The sequence below is a fragment of the Puntigrus tetrazona genome, unplaced genomic scaffold (assembly GCF_018831695.1).
Source record: "Puntigrus tetrazona isolate hp1 unplaced genomic scaffold, ASM1883169v1 S000000001, whole genome shotgun sequence".
NCBI classification, from domain to species: Eukaryota; Metazoa; Chordata; class Actinopteri; order Cypriniformes; family Cyprinidae; genus Puntigrus; species Puntigrus tetrazona.
This window is the reverse complement of record NW_025047681.1, coordinates 1,073,624-1,084,326: the sequence shown is the minus strand read 5'-3', so window position 1 is coordinate 1,084,326 and position 10,703 is coordinate 1,073,624.

Sequence of the window (10,703 nt, the reverse complement as noted above, 5' to 3'; positions counted from 1 at the left end):
TTCAATACTCTTTAGCAAATAAAAACAGCACAAACGTTTTTTGAAAAAGTAACTCAGATATTTTCTTGCAAATTAAAAAAAGTTTTAGTAGTTACCTGAAAAAACTATTCTTATTACGTAACTTGTATTTTTTGTAAAGCGTTACCCTAAAACTGACCATGCGAATGCATATTTGTCATTGTGAATAATATACATTCATACAATAACATACAATATTAAATATGAATAATACACATTCAAATATATTGTTTAATATTGAGAACAAGAAAACACAAATTCCAAGTCAATATTGACAATTGGAAAGACATTTCATGTAAATACGTTCATCAATACTAATCTCTCCTTTTTGCAACAACATAGAATTAAAACTTGGTTAAACTATAATTAAAAATAATTTGTTATATTTTAATTTCAGACTTGATAGATTAATTGACAACATGCCTTTGAAAATACTTTCAGTTTAGAAAAACAATAATCAGTTCTCAGAATGAATCCATTCTCTGTGCACCACAAAGTTTTAACTGTAACTGAGAGTGTTGGGATAGGTGTGATGAATTCACTGAGACTCTGTTCCACTAAACAATATTAAATAAATAGATTGCTTTTCTTAGTGAGCTGGTCAAACCAGTTGGAATGAACTAGTTCACTTCTCAAGTAAGCACTATGTTCCAGTAAATTATTCACTTTTTAACTTGGCTGACACTTTAATAAATTGAGTCAAGGTAAGCCGTTCCATTTGCAGTGAGATTTATTTGAGGTCGGACAGGCATGGTTACACAATGGCATCAGTGGTAAATACAGAGAATCCACGATCATAAGCAGCTACTAGGTAGGCAGCAAACAATCAAAATACAAGAAACAGTAAAAGATCAATACACAAGAAAACAACAAGGGTTGATAAGCCCTCAGAACTGTAGCTGGTGCAAAACAAGACATCCCCAATAAATGAGTCTGTGAAAACTGCTTAAATAGGGGAGCTGATGAGGAACACCTGTGCAGGTGTGTAGTCTCAGGTATGGGGTGTTATGGGAAATGCAGTCCAAGGTGTAGTGCGATTGAGAAGATGAGGTGACCTTTAGTGGTTACAGGCAGAAGATCATGTTATAGCACCCCAAGGAGTGGGTTCCAGGTGCTTTAATCCCAATCCATGCGAGTTGTGGAATAGAGGCGAAACCAGGGGAAGGATGGAGGGCACGGTCCATGCTGAAGATCCCGGAACCAAAGCATATTCCTGGTGGAACAGGAGCAGATGGACCATTAGCCCACCAGAATGGAGTAGGAACCCACCAAGAAGAACCCTCAAAGGCAGAGTAGATGGAACAGGAAGCCACCAGAGCAAAACAGAAATGAACAGGACATCATAATAGGGACGGGGACATAAGAGAGGTAGAGACAGACAGAGCATTCACGGCCCCAGGGACTGACATGAACAAGACTTGAGTTTAGAGGGAGACTCTTTGCCTGTAACAGGACAAATATGCAGTTAACATAATTTCCAATGCCATGGCAGGACAGTCTGAGGCAGCTTCCATAGCCATTATTGGGCAAGACAAGAGCGGATGAGTGGATACCACTGACACTTCTGGAGGTTATACAGTGGTTGCCATTGCCTCTGGAGGTTCCACAGTGCACCATCTGGACACAGAGAGAGCTTGGTAGGTCTCCTTGATCACAGCATGACAGGCTGAGAGGGTGTTATTGGGTGCCACCACCTCGAGGAGCACATCAGTGTGTTTCAATACCTCTAGATTGCCACAGTGGATGCCGCCATTCCAAACAGTATTGGTGGAGGCAGTCAAACTGCAACATAACCCGATCCCCATCATGGGAGACATCTTAGGTAGGGAAATAAGTTCAAGAGTAGAAGTGTTGACCAAATGACCAAACATATTACAATCAACAGAGATGTAACTTGGCTCTGAATGATCAGTTCATCAGTGGATCTTCTGATGAACAGCTGAGACATGATATGGCTCTGGATGATCAGTCATGGCGTGACTCTGAAAGATCAGCAGTGATGGGATGGGGTGTTATTGTGGCTGCTGTTTCAGTGAAGAAATCAGCATCACAGTTCTCCCCTTCTAAACCCACAGTAAATAAGGAGCCAACAGTCAATAAGGCAAATCCAGAAGATCGTAGGCTATGGCTACAAACGGACATGATCTTTTAATAATCATATACCCTGCTTGAGGGGGAATAGCATTCCAGTAGTGTGTATACTTGACTAGCTGCTGGATCCTTGTTTGGCAAAGTCTTTTGTAATGATGGTCAGACAGGCAGGATTATACAGGGATCAGGGGGTAAACACAGAAATCCAGAATCATAAGCAGTTAACAAGCAGATGTTGGAGCAGGCAGACAATCAGAATAGGAGGAACAGTCCAAGATCAGTGCACAAGAAAACAGTATAATACAGGGATGTATAATGACAGGGATGTATAATGACAGGGATGTATAATGACAGGGATGTATAATGACGAGAGTGACCAATTTCTTATTAAATGCAGAGACGGTCTCTGTAGTCAATTCAACGATAATCACTAGAAGTTAAGTGTCCCCAACCAAGCAAGCCAGAGGCGACAGCGGCAAGGAAACAAAACCCCATGCATACAGAATGGAGAAAAAAAAAACCTTGGGAGAAACCAGACTCAGTTGGGGTCAGTTCTCCTCTGACCGGACGCCCAGCACTTAACTTCCAGTTCAATTTTAAACGCAACTGTGTCAGGTAGTGTAAATGACTTAGTGTGTGTGTGTGTGTGTATGTGTGTGTGCATCAGGATCTGGTGATTGGTCCACGGGGCGCATCTAGGTGTTCTGGTCTCTGATGAACATAATCTCTGTGTGCTGATCCACCATCTAGTCTGGATACAAACTGTGAAAGCAGATTGAGAAAGAGACAGGACTAATATTAGCGTAGATGCCATTATTTTTACAATGTCACAAGTACATCGTATTGTAGGAGTAGTGTTCCGGTTCCAGCAAATCTAAGTAATGCAGCCTAAAAATCCTTTAACGGATTTGAATAATAAAAGTTGTGTAGGCTAAGTTAAAAAGATGTGTCTTTAATCTAGATTTAAACTGGCAGAGTGTGTCTGCTTCACGAACAGAGTTAGGGAGAGTGTTCCAGAGTTTAGGTGCTAAATAGAAAAGGATCTGCCGCCCCAGCAGTTGATTTTGATATTTGATATTATTATCAAATGGCCAGAGTTTTGAGAACGCAGCGGACGTGCAGGGCTATAATGTGATAAGAGCTCGCCAAGTATTGAGGAGCTAAACCATTCAGGGCTTTATAGGTAATTAATAAGATTTTAAAATCTATCCGATGTTTGATAGGGAGCCAGTGCAGTGTTGACAGAACCGGGCTAATGTGATGATACTTCCTAGTTCTAGTAAGGACTCTGGCTGCTGCGTTTTGGACTAGCTGAAGTTTGTTTATCAAGCGTGCAGAACAACCACCCAATAAAGCATTACAATAATCTAACTCGAGGTCATAAACGCATGAATTAATATTTCTGCATTAGAGGTTGAAAGCATAGGTCAAATTTTAGATATATTTTTAAGATGGAAAAACACAGTTTTACAGATGCTAGAAACATGATTTTCGAAGGAAAGATTGCTGTCAAACAGCACACCTAGGTTCCTAACTGATGATGAAGAATTAACAGAGCAGCCATCAAGTGTTAGACAGTGTTCTAGATTATTATATGTGGGGTTTTTAGGTCCAATTATTAGCACCTCTGTTTTTTCAGAATTTAGCATTAAGAAGTTACTCATCATCCAGCTTTTTATATCGACCATGCATTCTGTTAGATTCTCAATTTAGTGTGTATCACCAGGCTGCGCTGAAATATAGAGCTGAGTATCATCAGCATAGCAGTGAAAGCTAACACCATGACTCCTGATAATATCTCCCAGAGGTAACATGTATAGGTTGAAAAGTAACGGTCCTAGCACTGAGCCTTGAGGAACTCCATATTTCACTTTTGAGCGATATGATACCTCCTCATTTACTGCTACAAACTGAAGTAAAAGTCTTTGGGATCAAGATGTGGTTTCTTAATAAGAGGTTTAACTACAGCCAGTTTGAAGGTTGTGGGAACATATCCTAATGACAATGATGAATTAATAATGTTCAAAATAGGATCTATGACTTCTGGAAGCAAATCTTTTAATAGTTTAGATGGAACAGGGTCTAACATACATGTTGCTGGTTTAGATGGTCTTCATCCCTCCTGGGGTGGTGCCGCTCTTCTATCTAGAAATATGGCATATAGTCTTATTGCTCCAACTTGACCAACTATTGCCCAGGTCAGGAAGCAGACAGACTCTTTCACCTAGATATCACACTATAGAGACTGTGTCTGTTCCCCGAATTAGAATATGCAGAGAACGTCCAAACCAAATCAAAAGCAATAATTTAATTAATGTCCAACAAATTAAAACGACCTATAATTCAAATAAGCAAACGCTAAAACTTGGCTCATTAAATATTAGATCACTTTCACAAAAAAGCACTTTTTATATATATGATTTGATCAAAGATCAGAAGCTAGATTTGCTTTGTTTGACAGAAACCTGGCTAAAACCAGATGAATATATTACTCTAAATCAGTGGTTCCCAACCGGTGTGCCGCGGCACTAAGGTGTGCCGTGAGATCTTTTGAGGGTGCCGCCAAAATTTCAACAAAATTTTTTTATTAAGGCAGAATCAGTGTAAACAGTATTCTCATATCATCTAGGACTAGGTATAAGGTGTTGTTGCATGCAAACTCTCGAAATGAAACAAATAAATAAATAATAATAAAAGCTACGGAGATTTTAAATATTTATTTCCTTATAAAGTGTGCGGGAACTTTGAAAGGCTTTCCAAGGGTGCCTCAAACAAGAAAAGGTTGGGAACCACTGCTCTAAATGAATCTACCCCACAAAATTATTTCCATAAAAATGAGCCACGTTTAAAAGGTCAAGGGGGAGGTGTTGCTACAATTTATAACAATATTCTTAGTACTTCTCAGAGGGCAGGCCTTAAGTATAACTCATTTGAAGTTTTGGTGCTGCATATAACATTATCTACAGAATCATGTGCTAGTGATAAATCTTCTGTCATGTTTGTACTGGCTACTGTATACAGGCCTCCAGGGCACAGCACAGATTTCATTAAAGAATTTGCTGATTTTCTAACTGAGTTAGTACTGGCCGCAGATAAAGTCTTAATTGTTGGCGATTTTAATATCCATGTTGATAATGAAAAAGACTCATTAGGATCAGCTTTCTTAGACATTTTGAACTCTGTTGGGGTTAGACAACACGTCTCTGGACCTACTCATTGTAGAAATCATACTCTAGATCTAATACTGTCACATGGAATGGATGTTAAAATGGTTGAAGTACTGCAGCAAAGAGGTAGCGTGAACTCTGTATAGTTAAACCTGTAAACTCTGCACCTTATTACAAGTATGGTAGAACCATCACTTCCACCACAAAGAAAAGCTTTCTAAATAAGCTTCCTGACTTATCTCAATTCCTTAGTTCATCCAATACGACGCAAAAACTTGATGATATAACAGAAACTATGCAATCTCTTTTTCTAGCACTTTAGATAAAGTTCCTCCTTTGCACTTGAAAAGATAAAAGAAAACAATCTGACTCAATGGTATAATGACAACACACGCACCCTAAAGAGAGCAGCCCGGAAAATGGAGCGCAGGTGGAGAAAAACTAAATTAGAAGTATTCCGTATTGCCTAGCGGAGAGTATCCTGTCATACAGAAAAGCATTAAAAATTGCAAGATCTGATTATTTTTCATCCCTTTTAGAAGAAAACAAACACAACCCCTGGTATTTATTCAGTACAGTAACTAAATTAACAAAAATAAAGCCTCAACAGGTGCTAATATTCCCACAAGAGTATAGCTGCAATGAGTTCATGAATTTCTTTACTTCTAAGATTGATACCATCAGAGATAAAATTGTAACTGTGCAGCCGTCAACTACATTTTCACATCAGATAGTGAGCTTTAGATCGCCTGAGGAAAAATTACACTCTTTCCCTTTCAGTCGGTCACTCCGAGTCACGCCGGATGACCGATTTAATTGGGATCTCGCCGAGAGACCAATCTACTTCGAGTGTATCTAAACAAGCCAATTGAAGATTGGCATGCGCTAATCGCATCCAGCTGCCGCTGATCACAGCGCGTGTATAAATAAGCAGCGGTGCAGCGCATATTCAGCTTTTCGCCGGAGCCGAAGGCGTGACTGTTCCGCTCCAAAGACGATCTACGAGTGTTGAGCACGGCGCTTCAGCGGAGGTCGCTTTCCTGCGCCGAGTGGATTGCCAAATCAGGCTGCACTACCCCTGTTTGTGTGCAAACGGGCTATCCCCTGTTGCCGCAGCACTAAAAGAGCATTCGCGGGTGCGCTCTTTTTAAAGACGCACGCTACGCCTGGCAAACTCGACGCGTCTTGGAAGACAGCGTGGTCTTGCTTCAGACTACGTGACACCCGTGTGTTTCTGGACGCGGTTGTTACCTGGTGTGTTAGGTGATGGTCACAATCGTTGCCTCGTGTGCCTGGGCTTAGCACGCTGAGGTGGCGGTTGTGGATGAATCATTTCCTCGTGGGGAGATGGTCATCTCGGAGTGATGGGCGGCTCTGTCGCCTTGAAAAAGGAGGCGGAGCTTGTGTTTGCTCGACTTGGTTCTCATTCTGGCTGCAGACAGGTGGGCTCCATTTCGTTGTGACACAAAGCTTAAACTCTGCAACCAGTGGAGCTGCAAAAGGGGCAGTCTGGACCTCACGTGGGGTATCAGCTGTACCCTCTTGGGCTCCCTGATGATCAGAAGTCAATCGCTGCATCGGAAGGTGAGCCAGACATTTCTGGAAGTGAAGATCCGGTTGCTCTCGCTACCAGGCGTTGAATGTACTGGATACAGATCTAGAAATGGTGGCTATGCTTGCCCAGGCCGCCGAGGTGATCGGGATCAAGTGGAAACCTCCACTGCTTCCCCGGCCCCTCGAGGCTGGACGATTGGTATTTAAGGGTGGCTTGCGCTGGTTCTCAGGGCCCCACCCTGGTACCTTTCTTCCGGAAGTGCATGAGGAGCTTACTGGGATGTGGAAAGCACCTTTCACTGCCAGAAACTGCCCCAGTGGCTCCTCCTCCTTCACCACCCTTGACAGTGGCACAGCCAGGGAGTTACGGTGATCGCCCCAGTGGAGCGGTCAGTTGGGATGCAGCTGTGTCCCAATGCCGCTTCCGCTTAGTGCGGTGATCCTGTGCTCCTCCCGGCCTGCAGGTACTGCCGTCGGCTCTGAACGGCAGTGCCTTGTGCGGCCTGTGGACAAGCTGCGTCTGCAGTACACGCTTTTGGCGTTGTTGCAGGTTCATCAGGCCAAGGCACTGAAGGATCTGCACAGGGGTGGTCATGACCTGGAAGTTCTGAAAGAACTCTGTATCGCGGATGGACCTCGCGCCACGAGCGACGAAGGTCACAACGCGGTCTCTGGGTTGTGCGATGGCCACTACGGTGGTCCAGAAACGCCATCTGTGGCCGTGTCTGGTCGATATGCGCGAGGTAGACAAGACACGCCTTGAATGCCCCCATGTCCCAGACCGGCCACTTCGGGCGACGCAGTGGAGAACTTTGCCCAGCAGTTCTCCGCTGCCCAGAAGCAGACTGAGGTAAGAAACATCCTGCCTCGGCGCGCAGCTGCTGCCTTCACCCAGCCGCCGACGGCCCACCTCAGCCAGCTCGCCGCCGAGGGTGCCCCCTGCTGCCGCCACCGCCCCGCAGTGCAGTCAACGCAGCAGCCCCCATCTAGGCAGCACCGTGGAGCTGGCAGCAGGGCAGCCACCCAGCCTGTCCAGGCTCCTGCCAAACCTGGAGGAAAGCGCAGGTGCAAGAGGCCCTCAGATCCGGGATGGAGGGAGCTGCTCTGCCGGGCAGAGAATGTTGCCGCTACCTAAAACCTCGACAAGGGCGGTTTCTCTGTCTCTGGGTCCCCAGGAGAGCGAGGAGTTGAGCGGGCCAGTTCCGCGCCACTCACGCCTCCTTGGGCTAATATGCAGCAGTGGGAAGACTGGGAGGACGAACCAACAGCCTACCCGCCTCACTTCTGCGGGATGCAGGTAAGAGTTGCACACACTCAGACCCCGCTCGGACCGGCCACGACGCCCGAGCCGGGTCCCTGCACTCCCCTCGCTGCCCCATCGCCTGCACGCCGGTGGTTCCGCCGAGCCGCTAGTTCGGTCTCTGGATGCCTGGTTGAATCTTCCCAGGCTATCCCGGTGGCTCCCTGCGAACCCTTCGACTTCGGCTATATGATTCAGTTCATCCGCGTCCCCGTTCAGTGGGATCCGCTATATGTCAGTGAACAATGCGTGTGCCCCTGTCTTGTGGGCGGAGATTGCTGTCCTTCTAGTGAAGGCACGATAAAGCCGCTTCCTCCAGCCGATATGAGGTCGGGGCTTACAGCCCATACTTCATAGTGCCCAAGAAAGGCGGTGGTTATGACCAATCTTGGATCTGTGAGTCCTGAATCGAGCACTCCTGCTCAGGATGTTGACACAGAAACGCCTATTCAGTGCGTCCGTCCCCCAGGATTGGTTGCAGCGATCGACCTGAAGGACACGTACTTTCGTGTGTCGATTCTTCCATGCCACAGGCCATTCCTGAGGTTGGCGCTCAAGGTCGAGCATATCAGTACAAGTCCTACCCTTCGGGCTCTCCCTGTCGCCACGCGTCTTCATGCAAGTCGCGGAAGCAGCCCTTGCTCCACTGAGAGAGTAAGGCGTTCGCATTCTCAACCAACTGGATGACTGGCTCAGTCCCAGCTCAGTTGTGCGAACACAGGGATCTGGTGCTACAGCACCTCAGCCAGTTGGGGTTTCAGGTCAACCAGGAGAAGAGCAAACTCTGCCCAACGCAGAGGATCTTTTCTTGGGATGGAGCTGGATTCGATCGATCAGATGGCACACCTCACAGAGGAGCGTGCCAATTCGGTGTTGAACTGCTTCAATATGTTCAAGAGCAGGATGGCGGTCCCACTGAAATATTTTCAGAGGCTCCTGGGGCATATGGCAGCCGCGGCCACAGTGATGCCGCTGGGACTAATCCATATGAGACCGCTTCAACATTGGCTACACGATCGAGTCCCGAGGTGGGCGTGGCAAAGTGGCACTCACCGGGTTCAAATAACACCGCCTGCCGCCAAACCTTCACCCGTGGTCAGACCTCTCGCCTTCGGGCCGGAGTGCCCCTGGAGAAGGTCCCCAGGTATGCTGTGGTTTCACGGATGCCTCCACCACCGGCTGAGGGGCCACGTACAACGGGCATGCAGTGTCAGGGGTTTGGACGGGCCCTCAACTGCAATGGCACATCAACTGCCTAAAGTTGCTGGCAGTACATCTCGCCTCTAGGCAGTCTCGAGAACTGCCTTCGAGGCCAGCATGTACTAGTCCGCACAGACAACATACTGACCGCTACGTATATCAACCAACAAGGTGGCTCCACGCTCCCGTCGTATGTCGCAACTAGCTCACCACCTCCTCCTCCTATGGAGTCGGAAGTTCTGAGGTCGCCGCCATTCACATTCCAGGAGTGTGCAACCAGGCAGCCGACGAGCTGTCGCGAGTTGCACTACCCGGAGAATGGAGACTCCATCCCCGGGCGGTTCAGCTGATTGGGAACGTTTCCGAGCCACTCAGGTAGACCTGTTTGCCTCTCCAGAGACTTCCCATTGCCCACTGGCACACAGCTGGCTGCGGGGCCTTTGCAAGTATGTATTTCCCCAGTGAGCCTTCTTGCACAGACACTGTGCAAGGTCAGGGAGGACTAGGAGCAGGTCTTGCTAGTAGCACCCTACTGGTGAAGACTTGGTTCCCAGAACTTGTGCTCCTCGCGACAGCCCCTCCTTGGCCGATCCCTCTGAGGAAGGATCTTCTGACTCAGAGATGGGGCACCCCTTGGCACCCGCGTCCAGACCTCTGGAAACTCCATGTCTGGTCCCTGGATGGGATGCGGAGGCTCTAGGTGACCTACCTCAAGAGGTAGTCGACACCATTTCTTCGGCTAGAGTGCCGTCCACGAGACAGGCCTATGCCTTGAAGTAGAGCCTGTTCGTCGAGTGGTGTTCTTCTCAGGTGAAGACCCCCGGAATTGCCCTATCAGTCGTGCTTATCTTCTTGCAGCAAGGGTTGGAGCGAAGGCTGTCTCCCTCCACCCTTAAAGTCTACGTGGCTGCAATCGCTGCAAATCATGACCCCATAGATGGGAGGTCTGTGGGTAAGCATGGCCGGATTATCAGGTTCCTGAGGGAAGCCAGGAGGTTGAATCCTCCACGGCTCCCAACAGTACCCTCTTGGGACCTGTCTGTAGTGCTGACAGCACTGCAGTAGGCTCCGTTGAACCCTTGCCAGCAGTTGTGCTAAAGTTCTTTTATCTATGAAGACATTGCTCCTGCTCGCATTGGCCTCCATCAAGAGGGTAGGGGACCTGCAGGCTTTTTTTCGGTCGACGATCTTCGTGCCTACAGTTTGGGCTCATGGATTCCCAGGTACCACTGAGGCCACGGCCCGGCTACGTGCCCAAGGTTCCCACTACCCCCTTCAGAGACCAGGTGGTGAACCTTCAAGTGCTGCCCCTGGAGGAGGCAGACCCAGCCCTGACGTTGCTTGTCCCGTCCGAGCACTCCGATGCTACGTTG